The sequence below is a fragment of the Ambystoma mexicanum genome, chromosome 11 (assembly GCF_040938575.1).
Source record: "Ambystoma mexicanum isolate Mex_15411 chromosome 11, UKY_AmexF1_1, whole genome shotgun sequence".
In the NCBI taxonomy this organism is placed as follows: Eukaryota; Metazoa; Chordata; class Amphibia; order Caudata; family Ambystomatidae; genus Ambystoma; species Ambystoma mexicanum.
Genome location: NC_090934.1, coordinates 563,488,754 through 563,508,668, shown reverse-complemented (window position 1 = coordinate 563,508,668; position 19,915 = coordinate 563,488,754). Strand labels below are relative to the sequence as shown.

At 44.8% G+C, this 19,915-nt stretch overlaps 1 protein-coding gene across 4 annotated transcripts in view; it reads right to left on the bottom strand.

Annotated features, from left to right (window-relative positions):
• Window positions 1-19,618, bottom strand: part of LOC138503575 (golgin subfamily B member 1-like) — a 1,546,163-nt gene extending 1,526,545 nt beyond the window's left edge. For all 4 annotated transcript variants that reach the window (XM_069623402.1, XM_069623405.1, XM_069623404.1 and 1 more), the window contains exon 1: window positions 19,370-19,618. The gene's annotated coding sequence lies outside the window, so the exon portion shown is untranslated. The remainder of the gene's footprint in view (window positions 1-19,369) is intronic.
• Between the last annotated feature and the right edge of the window lie 297 nt (window positions 19,619-19,915).

The window sequence follows — 19,915 nt, the reverse complement described above, 5'->3', positions numbered from 1 at the left end:
TGTTGGGTATCAGCCTTAAGTATTCTTCCAAAGTAAAGAATCTTGGCTGTATTTGGCAGAGTGATCTGGGTTGTAATGCCCAGGTCTCTGCCAAAGTTCAATCAGTCTTTTATAACATCCGCCTTTTGCGTCAAGCACTACCCTATGTTCCAACTACTGACTGCGTTGTGGTGGTTGGGGCCTTAGTCAGTTCCAATCTAGACTATTGCTTCTGACTGGAGTTGCAGCCAACCAGATCCACCACCTCCAAAAGGCTCGAAATGTGGGTGTAAGACTAGTCTTTGGTGCAACCAAAAACTCCCATACTTCTGGTCTCCGCCGATCACTGCATTGGATGATCGGATCAAATTTAAAATAGGGTGCTTGGTTTATAAAGGCCTGAATGGGCTGGCCCCGGCCTATCTGGTCAATAAATTGAAGCAATACCAACCAACTAGAGCCTTTACATCTAAAGATCTATTCTGTCTTGTTATTCCGAGGACAAATTATAGATCAAGAGGTGACCAATTTTTTTTCAGTGGCTGGACCCCGATTATGGAACTGTCTTCCGTTGAGCCTAAGACAGGCAACCTCCGTGCTGAAATTTAGAGCAGGCCTAAAGACTTACCTATTTAAGTAAGTCCGATGATTATCCAGTGGTGTTCTAATGTCTGTGTCACCTTTTCTCAGTGCGATTATGTTTCCTTACCATGAAATGCTGCCATTTGCGCCACAATACGATTAAGTTTGTTGTGTGCGTGTTTATAAATGCCTCAAATTTAAATTCCTTCGGCTCTGGCCAGTGAACACGCTCTCTGGACGTTCCCACAGTATATTTAAAACCCTACTGGGCCACTATGCATGGCCTTCGGCTGTGTGAACTGTACATGTTCCCCCAATAGGTTTCTTTTCGACCCACTAGGTGGCCCTGGTCAGCAAGCATGTCCGTCGGCTGTGCCCACTGTATATTTTAAAACACTAGCGGGCCACTAACTAAGCCCGCCCCCCAACCTCATGTAGCTGTAAAGTTACATTTTTTAAAATTTATTATATATATTTTTTACTGTTTTTATTAATTTTCATAACCACAACCAAACAAAACCAACAGCAGTTACATAATTATATGCATCACAATTGCTTCACACTGTTCCCCTTAAACACCCAAACCCCCCCCACCATTGCCATACGTCCCTAACGTTTATTCATTCTACCACACTGCCCCCGGCTTCTGCTTGTGTGCTTTGGGTAGCACCATCCCATCCATGTTGATCAAACAATGTCACAGTCAATGCAATCCATTGGAGAATGTCTGTTCCAAATTCCTGTTTTTGATCCCCAAGCGCCTTTTCACACACCCCAGTTGCCGCCGTTGCCCACTTCCGCAAATCCTTCCACCATCTATCAATGCTGGGCTCTGTGGCGGCTTTCCATCGCATCGCTCTTCTATGTTTAGCTAGTATGTAAATGAGGTCTTTCATCCTAGCCAAGGTTTTCTGTTTTGCTTTTCTCTTAAACAGGCCCAACATGCAAGCATCTGGGGATTGGACCTCCAAAGAAATGCCCCCTCTAGCCACTTTACGCGCCACTCTCCCCCCAGAAGTGCCTGTATCACTCGACAACCCCAAAATATCAATTTCTTAAAATATTATTCCAATTTGTGTAATTCCTTTAAAAAAAAGTTTCTCCCATAACTGCGGTGGTGTACTACAAACAACCACGGCTAACTGTAGGTGCTCACATATAACCACGGTTATCCATAAAAAGCATGCAAAATCAAAAAGTCTTCCCTGCCCTCCCGGGTCGTCACCAATTGCCCCCCTCCTCTTGGCATGTTCCTGCCACTCCCCTCCGGTCCTCTTTCCCAACCTCCCCCCCGCACCAACACTCATCATTTCGTGCAAAGCACTTACATTCCCGATCGCATTTTCTTTTATAACTGTGGTTATTCAGCCAAATAGCAGTGGTTATGCGAACACGTTCGAGCTCTGAACTTGGTCCCCAGCCCACCAACTCCCCAATTTCACATGGTGTCTCTCTCACCCTGCCCACCTCTACCCTGATGCTATTCCAGCCTTTTCCTCCCTCCTTCCAAATAGCTTTTTTTACAACTTTTGGTTTTCGACTAGCTGCCGTTATTACTGTGATAACAGCGGTTATCTCTCGCATCGAACAACAACAAAACTGACGTATTTTCATTTCTGAAAATCCGCTCTCCTGCAAAGCATAACACCATTCTTATTCCTCTTAACAGCATACTTTTTATGATCTATTACAGCATTTTTTCAAAATATCATCCTTCCTACAACATCTTTTCCCTAAAGATCACAGTACTTGTATATTTGTATATGCCATATTTATGCACCCTTTGTGTTTTACTACTGTATCCCATCATTCCAAGATACCACTACTGTATTTTGATACTCAACTTGTAAACCTCAACTAAGATCTCCCAGATTGAAACACTTACCATTTACACATTTAACAGACCCTCTCCTATACTTTCTGAATTCCGACCAAATTATAGAATTTTCGTCCATCAATTACACTTAGAGAACTATGACGTGACTCAAGGATCAAAACATAGTATGTATAAACAACAAAACATAAGGCTTTTTTTTTTTAGGCATTAAGTACACCTGCGTTGATGCACAATAAGGATCGTCTAGATCCAAAATGGCTCCTGACGCGATTACATCATCACGTTGCATTAAGACGCGCAACGTCATCGCGCCAGTATAAATAGCGGCCATTTTAATAGAAAAAAAACAGTACAGCCGCGGTTATCAAGCCACTGAGGAATCATCTACCTACCTTTCAACACTTACCAAGGAGATATACCAATATTGACCATCAAGGTAAGAATGATTGATATAAGCTTGATTCCCCTAAGGTATTACTTAGAACTAGCAAATTGACATCACTAGCCATGCCATTACCCCAAACTGATGTCTCTTCTCTTTACCCAAATAGAGCCCAAAGGGGATCATTTTCTTCGCCACATCCCTCATTATTACTATATGGAAAGAATTGACAAATATCAGAGTAATATCAGCATTTAATTAAAACAACCCTGAATATACAGTTTCTGACCACAAAACGGGAGTACCAGTTTTTTTTTTGCCCTTGAGCCACTAACACCTACTCAATGATAATGTGTCCCTTGCATCACATGCACTTTATTTCTTTATTTCTTCATGTTCACCAAAATTACAATTAAGTACTCATAATCCACATGGTGTATTCATCCACAGCTTTTCATTTATAAACCCTCCTGAAGAACCAGACAACCCTATCTGGAAAAACACGTGTCGAGGGCATTAAGGACAATCTGCACATTTTTGCATACCTGAGGGTATCTGTATAATCTTGAAGAAACTCTAATCTATGACCAAAACATGTGGAGCAATATGTAATTGACTTGTTTTGAATCTGAAACCTTATAAAACGAGTATTCATATCATAAAGAAGTTTCAAATCTAATTCCCTTCTCTTTTTTAATGTAAAGGACGCAGGAAAGTGCAAGGTGTTGTTTTAGAATCCACCATATGAGATATAGCTATTATTTTGGGAGAAGGGGGCACCCCCTTCTCCGTCAAATATTTTTAAAACTACTGGACACAATAACCCCAGACCCATCCTGGAAATAGTCAGCACTTAGGGCCCAAGTTGTTTTGTAACTAGTCCAATTCTGTTCAGCGGTTTTTGCTGTGCAGAAATTTGACCTTTTTCCCTCCATGGGGGGATGGGAGGGGGAGAAATAGGCCGAAACACTTTACTTTCTTAATAACATTTTCTTTTTTTTGTTATTTAGTTAAAACAAATTAACCTTTAACATTTTAAGAATTGCAAATCATTACTTAATACCATAACATTAGAACATCCAGGTTATTTTAAAATCACTTCAAAAACTCTCAATACAAATATCCTCATAAAAACATATCATAAAAGAATACATTTCCCAATACACAATTTCACATCAATCTCTAAACATAAATAAATGCAACCTTTCATAATCCTAAAATCAAACAAATTAGTATCACAAACCTAACTAAAAGACCATAGCTATTTATGTCCTTTATATGACAATGTAACAGTCCTCAAAAACCAACCACAGCATTTAACAACATTTTCTTTTTTTAACAGATCTTTCCCAAAATTTCCAGCCGGGGGTGGGGGGAGTCTGTGACAAACTGTTTGGTCGCAAAATTGCAGCAAAATACATTGTACAAGTCAAAAAGGTATTAGAAGTACCTTTTTTCCCCCTGTTTCGTATGTATCTCGATACTCAACTTAACTATAGTGTGGAGCCAATATAAAATATATATGCTCAGACACAGTTACCATTATGACACAGTATTGAGATTACAGAAATTGATGATGTACCCACTGCCAGCATCAATCCCGGTGACCACCAATAGTAATCCATGATTTCCCCAACTCAAAGATACAAAAAAGGAGAAGCATGAAGTTCATTCATTCAGTAGGTCTTAGTTCAGCGCACCATTTTGCAAACTGCACGTAATTGAAATTCAAACTTTCAGCAGCATAGAATTGGCATCATGTGATTGCTTTTATCATATTCAAGCAACAAGACTCCGTGCTGTAGGAAAATGGCAAATCAAACAAAAGGGTGGAAGGTGGCCATAATCTACTGAAAATTTCTATCCAAAAGGCTTGCGATGAAACTGTGAAGAACAACCCCATAGTATGATCTATTGCGCTTTATAATTGTAATAATAAATAAAAATAAACAAAGCTGTGTTGATCAGCGACATGAAATGAGGACAACTACAACAATAATTTAATAGCACACATCTAAGAGATAATCGCCCTATTCATGATAACTAAGTTAATGATCCCAGATCCTCCAATCCATATGGCGCACACTCAATAGCAATGTTACCAAGTTCTGGTTAGCACTTTGGAACCTTTGTACCCAAACAATCAATCTGAAGCTGAAAACCAGTATTAACGCTCCTCTCATAACAAATTATCATAGGGCTCTATAACAGAACTGCCATCGAGCTCAAAGATGGCACACTGGGGCAAAAGAGCATTCTAACAGAGGTGTTAAAGAAGGGACGCCCAGACTTTTAAACTGCTATGAAAAATACCTATATAATGAATACCCTGTCATTGGCCACAGTAAATATGCCATATATAGAAGGCTTGCTAATTCCAATACCAGCTTCAAAACACCAGATCATAAGCAGGGGAGAAAGTAGGATTCAGCAATGTGCAGGCAGACTGAATAATAATTAATTTGTTGACCAGGATAAAGACAACACAAATCTTTGAGCCATGAGGTACAACACAAAGAAATTAGGCTTCTTCAAAAGGAAAATATAAAACTGCCTCCTGTACCGGAACCACAAACAATTACGCTTCTTGTAGACCTTACCTGAACTGCGTCTCGCGGATCACTGTTTTTTTAACAGCACAAAATGCCACACAAGCAGGAAAGACAATCTGATAGGTGATGGTACATAAACCCTAGGGGAAAATCCAGAAAAACTCAAGATGTTGGTAGTGGAAGCTAGAGCCTTGGAAATTGAGGAAAACAAGAGGGAAAGAAGTTCTTAGCAGTTACTAAAACAATTAGCCCAGTCTACTTTAGAGAAAAGGAAAGCCACAAATGAAATTTGAGACAAGTTTCAATCTGTTCCCTGGCCAAACATTTTACACCAGAGAGAAAAAAAGACCAGGTTTGTGCTGCATGCCAAAACCAGGAAGAGACTAATTTCACTTGCCCCATAACATTCCGCTACCTGTAGTAGAAGCATTGAAGTGGAGGAAGTGAGCACTAGTTGTTTCCTTCAACGTAAAAATCAATTTAGGAATATAAGCCACAGCTGGGCGTCCACCCACCCGGGAACCCTGAGCACAGGGCAGAGAAATTCACGCCTACTGTTTATATATCTTTCTGTGCCCCCTGTTTGTCTCCATTTGCCAATGGATGCCACAAATATGACACAAACACAATACACAAACAAAATCAACACTAGCACAGCACTCCACTAAGGCAACTATTTACATATGCCTGCATTCTCATCAACTGCCACTCTGCACACACACAATAAAAGACCTCATCATTCCCCCCACGCCCCTCACAGACATGGCTAAAACAGCACCAGACATCTCTCATCCTTGACGTGCTCCCCCACACTACCTCATCCACCACAGAAACCCCCCACACAAAACAGATGGTGGCATTGCCCTCATTGACAAAGACTCACTCAAATGTAGTAACCCACCCACCATAAACATCATTTGAAACCCTCTCTCAGTTGCTCCCCACACACAAAGGCCACATTCCTCCACCTCATTTACTTTCCCTATAACACAATCCCAAACTACCACACTTATTGGTCTAACTTACACTACTAACGTCTCCAGGATCCACTGCACCAACCTCTACCTTGGTGATTATAACCCAGGTAGTTACCACTGTAGGGGAGGCATGGTATCACAAGTATGACATCAACATAAAAGGTACCATTTGTAAAACCTTTATTAAAGTTTCTGGGTTCGGAAAGACTCCTACTTTGCCCTATAACTAGGATGGGAGAAGTCTCGACCATCAAATAATAAATAAAACAGTCTCAGTCTGTCAAATCAAAATGGCCAATACAAAATGAAAATGAATGCCTGCCCCATCTCTTGTGCAAAATGTGTGTAAAGGAGATATGTATGCAAAGGAAAAACACTAATGAAATATAGAAGATAAATGTGACTAAGTCAGCTCGAGGCCCGCCTAGCCTTCCACGTTAAAGTCTCTCTTTACAGCTTTCAAAAACAAAGTTCAACAAAAAGTTCACGTCGGTCCCCCTCTGTCGAGCTCAGACCTTTCAAAACAAAGATTCAACAACAGTTGCCGGGGCTCCCATCCCCAAACAATTCACATTATTTAGGGGTTTCCTTCCCCTAACTCATTACACTTCTGGTCTCCCTCAGTCGAGCTCGGATCGTTTCCTGATGTCTAAGACTTTCGAATGTGCGTGGCTTTCTCTACAGACCTCTGCAGGACCACTTTGACTCAAAGTACAAAATTCACCTTTTCACTCTCCCCTTTTCTCTGGGTTAATTTTGATCACTTCGATTTAACAGTTCATTCACGTTATCGCTACTTGATGGAGACTTTCGAGTGTGCTACTTCCTTTCGCTTGACCACTCCGTTACTCAGTATCGCTGGTTCTACAGCTATCCTTACTTCAGAGTTCATTCACAGGTCTGCCTTTATTCGCAACTCATCCACACGCGTGCATCCTTCACTTGTGCGATATAATGTTGCAATTTCAATATTTCCTTAACACACACCAGTTTTTCAAATTGCTTGCCAACTCACCGGCTGTGTGAGTTTCTTTCTTGTCTTCACAGTTTTTCCATTTCGAGTCACAGTTAGAACCACAGGCTTGGCCTCCCCTCCCCAAATCTGCTGTTCACCCTGAAGGGTCGCTGGCATCCTTGAAACAATGCTGCCTTTTTGGTTAGGATTTTGCCTTCTCCATGTGTATTTCAGGGCCTTTTGGAGGCAACAACCTCATGTAGGTAACTCCTGGGGTCCTCTGCCTGCTGCCCTCGTCCCTTCGCTCTGCTCCAGTAGGTTCACCTTTGCCCCGGTAGTTCTGCTCTTACTCGTGTTCCACCTTACTCAGAGTGTGTCTCTATGTTCCACCTTTTATCCGTGTGAGGAAAACCAATTGGTATCAGATATATCCCCGTCAAGTGACTGACTGACTGCCTGACCCGATTAGCGGGACATGTCCAACGCGATTTGTAAGGGTTGGCCTCTTTAGTCTCAGTCACCCTCTTCCTCAACCCAGTGTTTGTGTAGAAGGGGGATAGGGAATGGAGATGGGACATCGGAGAATCATAGAAAATACGGTGGGTTAGGTATATGAAAAGGGGGCGGGAGAAATACTGTGTTTCCCCATTGGCTGCTTCACCCCCACTCCCAGAAGACCCCCTCACCCAGGTGATCCTCCCGCATTGGTCCACCTCCAGGGTCTGATCCAAAGGAGATGGCCGTGCCCTGGCCACCTGAGAGAGAGATCCCCGGGGACTAGTAGACGAGACACCCGTTGGTTTCTCACACCACCAATACCAAACAGTATCATCTCCCACTACACCCTCACCCAACACATCACCTACCACACACACACGTAGCTGGCAGAGCTATTGACCTGCCGATCTCCTGCAAAAATGTGGTGTGTGTGCGCAAAATTGAATCAGAGTATCATGGCTAGACCAATGTGCCATCCCCTTCATGCCCACTCTACCACACAATATCCTCCACCTGCCACACATTCGCCTGAGCCAGGAAACTCAAACACCGCACTTGGGCCACTCATACAAGCTCACCCTTCCTCTCACACCCACACCAATGATTACAACACCACAATCACCCTGGCATAGGACCAAATCGCTACCTCCAAACACCATAATCACCATCACAAGCATTGTTGAACAATTCCTTCCTCGCCACCAAACAAGAAACTAGGTGCCTACAAATAGCCTGGCAAAAGAACCTATGCCATCCACCAGAAGAACCCCCAAAAGCAGCTGCTCCAAATACAAGATGACCATATGCAGTGCCAAAACCGTCCTCCACCTCTAATCCACCCCCAGCCACACACACAAACTTTTTAACATCATGAAGTCACTCTCAAACCACCATCCACCCCTAGCATATCCCAGTCCACCACAGTGCCCCCCATAAGTGCTCTTCCACCACCAAGCCCCCAAACAAAAGAGACACATTCCAACCCATTCACCATGAAAACCACCCTCATCCCCAGCTCAGACCCACATCTAACTGCATCTCCACACTGGGTCAACATCATTGAATCCTGTTTCTCACATGGCACCAACTCCTCCACAGTCAAAACAGGACAAATCTCCCCCTGCCCGAAAAACTACCACTCAGCCCCAGCCTCTCCAAATAAACTACCGCCCCATTACAATCTTGCCATACCTTTCTGGAATCATGGATTGCTTCGTCACAAGCCAACCCCAAAGCCAAAACAAACAATCTTTGCAACCCCTTCCAACCAGGTTTTCGGCCCCAGACAGAGCACTGAGACTGCAACATTTCACAACCTGGATGGCATCAACAACATCACTGACAAAGGACACACATCCCTTCTAGTCCTCCTTGATCAACCTCTCCACGGCTTTTGACACTATTGAACACACCATCTTAATAAACATCCTATCCCACAGGATGAAACCGAGTCACTGTTCGACTAGTTTACCTTATTTCTTGCAGACAGGACATGCTTCATCTCCATAAACCCTTACGGATTCAATCCCAACACAGTCAAATACAGAGTGCCATAAGGATCCTACCAAGGTCCCCTCCTCTTCAACATATACACTGCATCACTCGAACAGACTCTTAGCAACCACAACATACACTTTCACCAATACACAGATGACACAGATTTCCATAACTCTTCCCCCCTCAGAAATCCACACCCTGTTTCAACAATGAAGCCACCCACTTCCTAAACCTCAACCCATCCAAAACAGAGTACCTTCTTATTTGACTACCCCCACCCGCAGGTACAGACCTCACTCCCTTGATCACAGGTAACTGTTAGGACTCATTTTCTATACTCTGGCCTGGTGGACAGATGTATAGAAGGCTGTTGTAATGTGTATCTCAGGTGAGGTGGTGACATCACTGTTGTATGAAATGTGGTGATGCCATAGTGTGTGGAGCGTTGGGGATGTTATGCTCTGAAAGATGGTTCTAAGATTTACAGTTGAAAGCTATGCTGGATTGAAGGGACATGCCGATATTGTTCCTAGCAACTAACCTACAATAAACCTATAAATATCTTACCTGCTGGTCTGGGTGTTACTTCAGGTACCAAGATATTACACTGGTGACGAGGATGGGATCCCTGTCAAGGAGGGGACAGTGCGTAGCCAGGAAACATTGCCCTCCTGTGAATCCATGTCCCATTATCAACGTGTCGGCAGGCTGGAGCCCAGAGTTGTTTTAACTGGGCTGCATATGCTTCAGCAGGCTGGGTGGTGCTGAACATAGGAGCCCGAGACAGCGCGCAGTTCGCTGTGCACTGCAGGGTTGATTGCACCAGCCCTAAGGGCTGTCTCACCCCAGTGACCGGGTGGTGCTGCGGGAAGCTGAGCGGCGCACAGGTCGGTGGCGCACAGGTCGGTGTGCGGTGCAGTGAGGAGCACCTCATGGTGTGCCCCGGCTGAGAGGGTCTCAGCAGGCCGGGCGGTGCTGTGGCTGGCAGTGTCGTGCTCTGGACTTTCCCTATCTCATTTTGGATGAGGCAGAGGAGCGTTTTACCACGCCGCACAGTGCTCAGGAAGGAGGCGGCGCTGAGTGTGGGAGCCGTGCGGGCAATAGTGTTCCTCCTGGTGCGGCTTTGGAGTGCCGCGTGATGAGGAGGCGAGATACTATTATCCCTGCATGTTGGGCTGGAGGCCAGGTGGTCCAGCTAGCAGGCAGCGAATCGACTGCATCTGTGTGGGGCCCGGGGGAGCAGCTGCAGGTGCCTGAGTCCATGGGTGCCAACCTTGTGTTCTTAGATGTGACGGGCCTCCAAACTCTTCACCCAATGGAGGGGCGCAGGACTTGCGATCGGTGCAGCGCCTCGGTGAATGATGACGTAGCGTGTCATCAGGAAGTGTTCCAGAGTGAACGTCTGGAATGCGTTGTTGATGAGGAACTGGAACGCGGAAGTAGTTACAGCCGCGTTAGGTCTGGCGTGTGCGTGCACAGAACCTTGTTGCCAGTTAGGTCAAGGAGCGAGCGGTACAATGTGTTGATTTCTCTAACTTTATTTCCTTGCATGTCGGGTTTCCACTATTGGGTTTTGATGGACTCATGGGTGGGGGAACTCGCGGGTTGTGATGTTGTATTGATGGCAGAGCTGTTAATTTAGTGCTAAAACGATTTTGCTGTAATGAATTTGCTGTACTAACCTTTATCTTTCAGTGGGATTGCTGGAGTATTTTGATGTCAAATTGTGCGCATTTGCATATTTGTGCCAAAGTTTTGTTGTTTCATATGGCCGCCTAGCTCTTGCATAGCATGTGTGCGTATGGTGTGTGAGGGCAACCTCTAGGTTGTGTGTGTGTGTGGGGGATGTGGTTTGCTATTTGTAGTCTACCATGATGGTGTCCCAATGGTACCCTAGTGTGGCTTGGGTGCCCCATTGGTTAGTGACTTGGTGTGCTGCTAGTGCAGATTGGCTAGGACTTGGGGTCCTCTGTGGTAGTGTCGGTGTGCTGCATGGTGCAGTTTGGCTAGGACTAGGGGTCCTATGTCGTAGTAACAGTGTGCTGTGGTGGTGTGGTTGGCTTGGGCTAGGTGTCCTAAGTTGTAGTGGTGATGCACTTTGTGTGCAGTTGGCTGGACTAGGGGTCCGAGGTGTGTCTGTGTGTGCTGCGCTGATGCAGTTGGCTGGACTAAGGGTCCAAGGTGTGTCTGGGTGTGCTGCGGTGATGCAGTTGGCTGGACTAGGGGTCCAAAGTGCGTGTGGGAGTACTGCGGTGATGCAGTTGGCTGAACTAGGGGCTCTAGGGGTGTTGTGTGTACTGTCTAACACAGTTGGTTGGGATTTCGAGTCCCGTATTGTGGTGTTGAAGGAATGTGTTCTGTTCAGTCTAGTGCGAAGCATTTTCTTAGGTGTTCGGGGTGTGCTAGGTGTGCTCTGTATGGGTGCTGTGGTGAACTGATGTTGGGATGGTGTGCTTGTTGAGCTGGGTTTGTGTCCGGGAGTGGCAGCCCTGCTGCCCTAGTGTGCAGACTAGGGTGGAAGGTTGTTTGTGCACGGATGGTTTGGTGTGTTAGGTAGTGCATTTTTGGGAACGCTGGATCGTGGCAGGTCCTAGGTTCCCAGGGGCAGCTTGGAACAGGTGGTAGTGCTTAGTTTATTATTTTTGTTTCTCAAGGGTATTTCCAGTTCTGTTTTATGGGAGGAGTTAGCCCTTATTAGACTGCGTTGGGTTCCTCATTGTTGTGTTTTGAGAGGGAGGAGTGGAGTTGGAGTTGGATTTGGGTGTGTTCTGGAGTTGGAGTGTCTCGGCTGACACAGGTTGGTTTTTGTTGTCCAATTTGTTGGTGGCACAGTTAGAGAGTGTATTCTTGGGGTGCCATGTAGGTTATGTTTGTCCCATGGTTTCCTGGTTAAGCACATTTCCCTAGTGTCATAAAACTGGATGTGTTGAGGGTGATGGTGAGCTCCAGGTGGCAGCTTTCTTGTCGTCATTGGAGTATGGTTAGTTGGTGCATTACGTGCTGGCCACACGTGTATGTAGGGGATTGTGTCAGTGATGGTTTTAGTGGAATTCCTCCTTGTTCAAGAAATGAAAGGAGGGAGAGGTGGTGTAATGTGTATCTCGGGTGAGGTGGTGACATCACTGTTGTATGGAATGTGGTGATGTCAGAGTGTGTGGAGTGTTGGGGATGTTATGCTCTGAAAGCTGGTTCTAAGATTTCCAGTCGAGAGCTATGCTGGATTGAAGGGACATGCCGATGTTGTTCCTAACAACTAACCTACAATAAACCTAAAATGTATAGAAGGCCAACCTATATTGTGACAGGAACAACTCTGGGAAGCTGTAGCCAAACCAGTTTAGGTAGCAGTCACATGCGGTCTAGGCTAAGTTCTTCAGAGGGGGTGAGCTTGTAAGGGGTCAATGAGGTCACACCTTGGGAATCACAGATTACACTTAGAGAGGATGTATAAAAATACAGTTATTTAATTATGGCCAAAATACACTATAGAAAAATGACTGTAGGCAGGTAGACGTATCATACCACCCTATCAAACTAAATACATATATACATTAATTTGGTTATATGGCATAATACAAATCAGATACTCCTGCAAAGGAAAGGTTAGACAAGTATTCTGCACAAAAAGGTCTACAGAGATGATCCCTATCTAAAATTGCCCAGCCCCAAGATGCCTGGGGCCTTATGCCCAATAGTTCAGGAAACAGTTCCACAGAACTAAGGATGCAGGAAAAAAAGCAGGTAGTGTATATGAAGTCCAGTGAAGTGTTCTTAGGGTTAGAGTACAAGTTAGTCTAATAGCCAAAAGTAGCCCCAACAGCCGTATAACTTGCATAGGCAAGTTACGGCAAAGGCAAAAGTGTTAGAAATAAGCTTTATTATTATAAGCCGATTGACTTGGGAGTATAGGGATAGGTTAGAAACGCTGTATCTTACCCCCTGTACTCCGATTCTTCCCCAGACTTGGCAGAACAAAGGAAGAGTGTCCGACGTTGCTTTTCCTGCCGAAAGCTGCAGTACTTGATTCCCAGGGGTTGCAGGTTCGAGCTGATCTCTGGTTGGTGTCTTTTACTGTTCCAAGGACCCTCAGTCAAAGAATGTAGAAAAACTCGATGCAGCACCCCACTCAGGACTGGACTCGAGTCAGGTAAGCAGTTTTCAGATGGTGCACAACACGCACGGCGATGCAAACTGATTGAGTAGCCGTGGTCGGACTTTCCCTTCTATCTCTGGTCCCCTTTGTACTAGGACGCTGAAATTACGCAGTATGTAGTCTCGCAGGGCTAGCTGTGGATCCCCCACGTTTTAGGCCGAAACTCGGTACGGTGACGCCAGGAGCACGGTAGCCCAAAAACGAAGCTTGTCAGCCACAGGACGGTTGCAGGGCACTTCGGAAAGCTTCCTTTGGCAGGGCACCGAGCAGACGTCGGGAATGTATGGACCTACACTCCAAGGGTCGTAGCTCCTTCGCAGGACTACTAAAGATCAAGAGCATGACAAGGCTCCTGTTACGCTCACCTTAGCTCTGCAGGAGCACCAGGAACTGTGCCGGGGCCTTTCGGGACTGTGGTGGAAACACTGGGTTCTGTGGGACTGCCTCTGTAAGAATACACCAGACTAAGGTTAGGGAACAGTGTAACAGGTCTCACCCACACCCTGAACCCTCCCTGGAACCCAAAGTCCCTAGCGACTGTGCTCACCTTCTTTATATGAAAGGAGAGCTCTCCATCCTGCCAATTCTGAAAACAGGGGTGCAATCTGAATGGGGGTAGAACCAGTTACGTCACTGGTTCACAGTTCCAAGCCCAGTCCTGCTGTGGCGTTGGTAGGTTGTTCTGTATACGGTAGGTTGGAGCGGCGCTAGCTCTTGTCTAGCCAGTATTGTCCTTTTCTGGTGTTTATGCCGCTTGCAGTTGTCTTCTGTCTTTTATGCTTTTCCTTCTAGCACTCTGTTGCTTATCGTGCTGCTTGTCTCTTACTGTGTGCTTCCTCTTGTTTCTGCGTGTTAATTGCGGTTGCTTACTGTCTTTGTTTCTTTCTTTGTTTGCAAGAGCCAGCTGGAGCCGCGGTAATTGGAGTGGAGGGGTTTTGCAGCTGCTGACTGACAGAGGACGGCCGGAGCCGCGATGACGAGGAGCTGAAGGGTAACAGCTGACTGACAGTCCGTTTGCAGTGGACTGCTGGCACGGAGCAGATGGATGGGCTTGCAACGTCTCTGGAACGCCTCAAGTAAGTATTCCTCGGATAAGGCACTCAGGAGCTGTGCGGTGAGTGTTGCGCTGCTTTGGTAGTGTAACGCGAAGCGAGGGCTGCTAGACTGGGTGTGGCTTATATAGCCAGCCACACCCAACCACGCCCCAAAACTAGTCTGCAGCACATCAATTTTGCTTCATTCAGTCCTCCCCCATGTTGGGGGAAACAGGAAGTGGATAGTTCCTTAACCTTCAACCATTGGGCAATGGGTGCGGTGCCTGGTGCCCCAAGATTGCATCCAACTGAACCGCCTAGTGCCTTTACATGAATAGGCACAAACTCCCCAATGACTTCTTTGGGGTCCATGTTTCCAAATGGGGGTTCCTGAGGTGTGAGCACATCGACAGGAATTTGGATAGGTGCCTGCTATAGAGCCAGTGGTCGTGACAGCTCCTCCAGGACAGCAGCAGAAGTTGGTTGCCAGGCCTCCTTCAGTCGGGTCCCCGGTCTTTTCGCAGGTCTCAAAGCTTGATAGGATACTTTGCTCCTTCAGGTTTCTCCAGGATCTCTGAAGAATGCGTGCAGGGGTCCTTGTCTTATCCTAAAAACCAGGTAAGAGCTGAAACTCCCACTAGCCAATAGGAGGACTAGCCTACACGCACAACCCAGCAGTGGTCAAATCAGGATCACTGGCAGGAACATTCATGCATACCACTCAGACACATTGAAACCAGTATGTGGATTGGAGTCAAACTGGCCCAGCCCACATCATGCCAGCAAACACACAGAGCCCTCCAGTAGCCTGCCAAAAGCTCCTGCTTTCCCAGGCACTACAAGTCCTTATAAGAACAAGATGGCAAAATAACCGGGGAAAAATGTCGTGGCACGGCCATGTTTGACCAGTAGCCACAGTTAGTAGCTAAACTCGGAAAACGCAGTAAAGCTAAAACAAAATTTCGCAAAAAGTGAGAAAAAGTCACTGCGGCCACCAGCCTATCCTTTTAGCACACCTAGAGTAAATAAAAATCATCCGAGTGTTAGTCTAGGGCAAAACAAAAAGGCACCCCATTGTACTGCATTATAAGCTGCATTGCACAATGAGAAAAAGTTACCATAAGTGATACAAACGTAACCAAAAGTAGTAACAAAGTAACACGACTAAGGGAAACAATGTTTCCCAGTACTTATAGCCAGAAGAACATATCAGTTTCTCCATAACATATGAGCAAAGGCCAGTGCAGTATAGCTTAAGGCTTCACTACAAGGCAGAAAGTACAGGTCAGATTCAAAAATAAGAGAAAAAGTATGGGGGTTCCATAAAGATGGAAGGAAAGGTGTTGTAAAGAGAAATCTTTCCTAACAGCAACCCACACATATCCCGCTCCACACCAGTCAATACCCTAGGATTCCCCATCAACCCCAACTAGCCTTCACGCACCACATAGCTGCCAATACCAAAATATGCAACATTAAACTTCGTTCAGGCACGATAGAATACATCCTTCTCGCCGACTACTTTGGTACCACAGTCCAGACACCAGTTCTGTCCAAGCTGGACTATGGATATGCTATCCTCCGTGCACGCCCCAACAACACCCTTGCCCCATTGCAAGTCATACAGAATGCAGAGGCAAGACTCATTCTACAACTACACAAACACTCACACTCCACACTGGCTCCACTGGCTCCAAATATCCCAGAGGATTGCTTTCAAAGGACTCTGTTGTATACAAAGCCACCCACCTCAAAAGCCCATCCGACCTTAACAGCAATCCAAAACCCATCTCTCAAACACCAGAAAAGCACCCAAAAAAATATTAAAAGAAAAGAAAACAAAATCACGTGCACAATTCTTTTCTGAGAGGTAACCCACACACAAAAACAAGCATTCATAAAATAGCCACCCAGTAGAGCCTGAACGCCCTTCTATCCTACATCCGTACTGCACCTTTCATCATCACCTTCCACAAAGGCCTCAAAACGTACCACTTTCCCTGGACCTAAACTGGCCAGACACCCCACGATACTTTGCCTATCCTAATCTTCCAATCCTATTCTGAAAACACTGTAGCTTCTTTTTGCACCTCTGCCCTATTGAACGTTTTAAGGCGTTCCAAGACCACTTATGTAGGGCCATCACAGCAAAAAAGTTCTAATAAATATCCAAAAATAAAATTAGGAGACAGTCAAAGGCCAGTAAAATAAATAAAAAATGAAGGAACTGTGCTATGTATAAAGCTGGCAAGTTCAAAACAGTCCATTATTCTCATTCTAGTATGCCTGTCCTTTAAAGAGAAATATTCTTCTTTATAACGCTTCCATTCGTGCGAGGTTAAAAGGGCAGAATGTGGCCTGCTGGTTATGCGGAGTCATTTTCCCCTAGAGCAAACATTTTCAGTAGTAAAAAAAATGCACTATGGCAAATGCGAGGGTTTTTGCAGGCGAATTTAGAAAGGGTTGTAACGAGCGCGTGTGGATCTTGGCTTGGCACAATCTGGATTTATATCGGTATGTCCAATGGGAGGGGACGTTCTTCGGAGCACACTATAAGAAGTGTTGATACAAGCAAGGGTGTTTTGCCATAAAAAGGGCTATTTGACGCAACGAGGGCTTATTTCGATCAAAACGACAGGATATATTCTATCACAATGAAGGCCCCGTTTAGGAACAATAAAGCATTTTTTGGTGTACTCTTTTTTTTTTGGTACCAGGTGGAGTAGATTGGCAAATGGGATGTCACAACTTGGTATTTTTGGTACAATTTGATACACTGTCAGGGACAGGGCTATTTTACAGAAGATGGGTCATTTTGGGATTTAAAAAATGCACACTTGTTAAACTAAAATACTTTGAGCTAGGGAGGAGTTTGGGGGCAATTAAGGGTTCTTTTGGGGCGGGGGGCAACCATCCTTTATTTTGCTGCACCGCCCCGATTTCAAGTGCTATGTCCAGTGTCCCGCATCCAGCCTACCTGGGACGGGAGGAAGCCACGACTTTGCACCTCTCATGAAGCGGCATCAGCTGTCCAAAGCATTCCCAGCGTGGGTTCACACTTTTTTCGTCTGATAATTAAAAACGCACCACCTTCCATTGGAGTTCCTCTTTGTTTCAACAGAGCATTACTATACAAAAGTTAGACGTTGATTGCCGAAACACAGAATTGAGTGGTCCCTTGCAAACTACTATTGCAGCTTAAAGGTACGTTTGGTGGTGATAAACAGCACAGTAGCATAAAACTGCACGATATGTGAAATACATATCGAAGCAAATTAACTTTGGTTGCATTTTTTCACTTTGAATGCCGTTTTAAAACCCAATTAGCATGTGTGTATGCTTGCATTTCTTTGCTTGATCCTGCTGTAATCTCCCATTCAAGAATGGGAAAATAAATCTATAATGGTATATCTTTTTGCTTGACGTGTTTTTGTAACAATTTATATAATGTCAGGTTTCTCGTGTTATTAGCGTACTGTTACAGGCATTGTTATTAACTATTATTTAATCTCACGAAACCCAAACCTTCGCAAATGCTTGCGTGAACTATAGCTGGGAAGATATCTTTCGAAGTGTTTAAATCACAGACTGGCCCAAACTCAGTGTTACTCCATTTAAGCACAGTGTGTGAAACTGGGCAAAAAAATGTAATCTCGGTGTGCCTTATCTACCAAAGTTTGGAGTACCTACAAGTGAAACATTTTTCTCCTTTTGCTATCTCATGGGTTGCTGAACAATAGAGTTGTTAGACATTAATAATAGTAATCATTCATATACTGCATACCACACATATTGTTCTATAGCCTTACACATGGAAGCTTCTTTTAAAATAACTTCAAATGATGCAGGAGAGTATCAAAGACGTAGGTTAATCTTTGCATTTTTATTTTACATTATGTAACTTCCCATGATGTCACTACATACACAAATTAGGGGGGTTGCATGTCTTTTGCTGCACATGCCCTTGGAAATTCAAAGACATAACCTGAAAAGAAACCTAATAAGTTAGTACCCTGTATGTATAACAGTCCCACATTCTTGTTATTTTCTGTGCTGTGTGTTAAAATACCTTTTGACACTAATGTTAAAATTAAGTTAGATGGGCGAATGATGCAATACTGAACTGCATGCATAACTCCTTCAGATGTACCACCGCGTCTAAAGTGTCTTGCAAATACACTTTGTAAAGTTGGCCACTCTAGGTACACTTGCAGGGATAGAAATAAGGATTTCTTTATCAGGATCCAAAAGCAGTTCACGGGTATCATGCAGGACCTGTGAGGCAGGAGCTACGGGTAATAGTATGCACTGCACCGCATATCGAACTTGTGTGCAAGGTGCCAATTAACTTGTGTCAATTGTATATTTTCCAATTTGAGTTAAAAAGATTCCAGGTTGTGTCCTTTATTCTCCTTTGTACACGTTCCACAGCATAGTCAACATCACACAGTTTTGTTGTATGGTTCCAGAGAGGCAACAATATCTTCTGCTGTCAGTTTCAAGCTAACCGGGTTCTTCTACGTTACAAACCAGCAGCTGAATATCTCCCAGCCCCATGCATTTGTACGCAACTGATTATTCTGGAAGCGTAATGAAAAGTGGAGGTACAGTGAGCACTGTTGGGAAAATGTGAAGTGATCTCAGAACAACGATGGGCAATTTGGGCTTAATGGGTTAACCGTGTAGCTACTGGTGGCGACGCAGCATACAGCGTTGCGTTTTATACAATAGAAACGTGTTTGCACAACGTCTGACATTTTAGCAAACGGGCAGTGTTTTGACATTACTAATTATCTATAATGGGCATACTTTGGACCGCATCGTAAAGGGGTAAATGCTTGGAATTAGGAGTATGCATAAACAAATAACATGCAACGTGCCGCCCCTACATGGATAAAAAGTGGGTCTCGATGACAGACTCACCTGTCTATGCAGTGGTGACACTTCAGGGCTTTACCATCGCCCCTCCCCTTCGCACCTTCTTCGTGACCGCCCCTCCCCTGGCTAGGGACAAGTGGTGCAAAGCACCGCCTAACACCTCTGGGGGGGCAGGGTACTGATCCCAGCCTTCAAAGTTTCCTTGATTTTTTATTTATTTTATATTTTTTCTGTCCCTCCGCTTGGGGCTAAACTCACGAAGAGGCTAACCAGCGGCCATCTTTCTCCAGTGTCTGACAACAGTCAGTAGTCACAGACAGAACAGCTGAGCGGGACGTCACCACGTAGCGCCACCGTGGAACGCAAGACGGTTGGCCATTTTGAACAAGGGTAGGTTCCATCGCTTGGAGTTGTCGCCACACTCAGCCTCCCTACAGGCTTTTACCATCAAAAGAGGTGTGGAGCCCGACAAAGGATTTTTGCTTTTAGATACAACTTTGAATGTGGCGGCCATCTTCGACTAGTATAGCTGTGTTTAGCAATCCAGCGGCTTCTGAATAAAACACAGACTGGTGTACGTTATTCTAATTG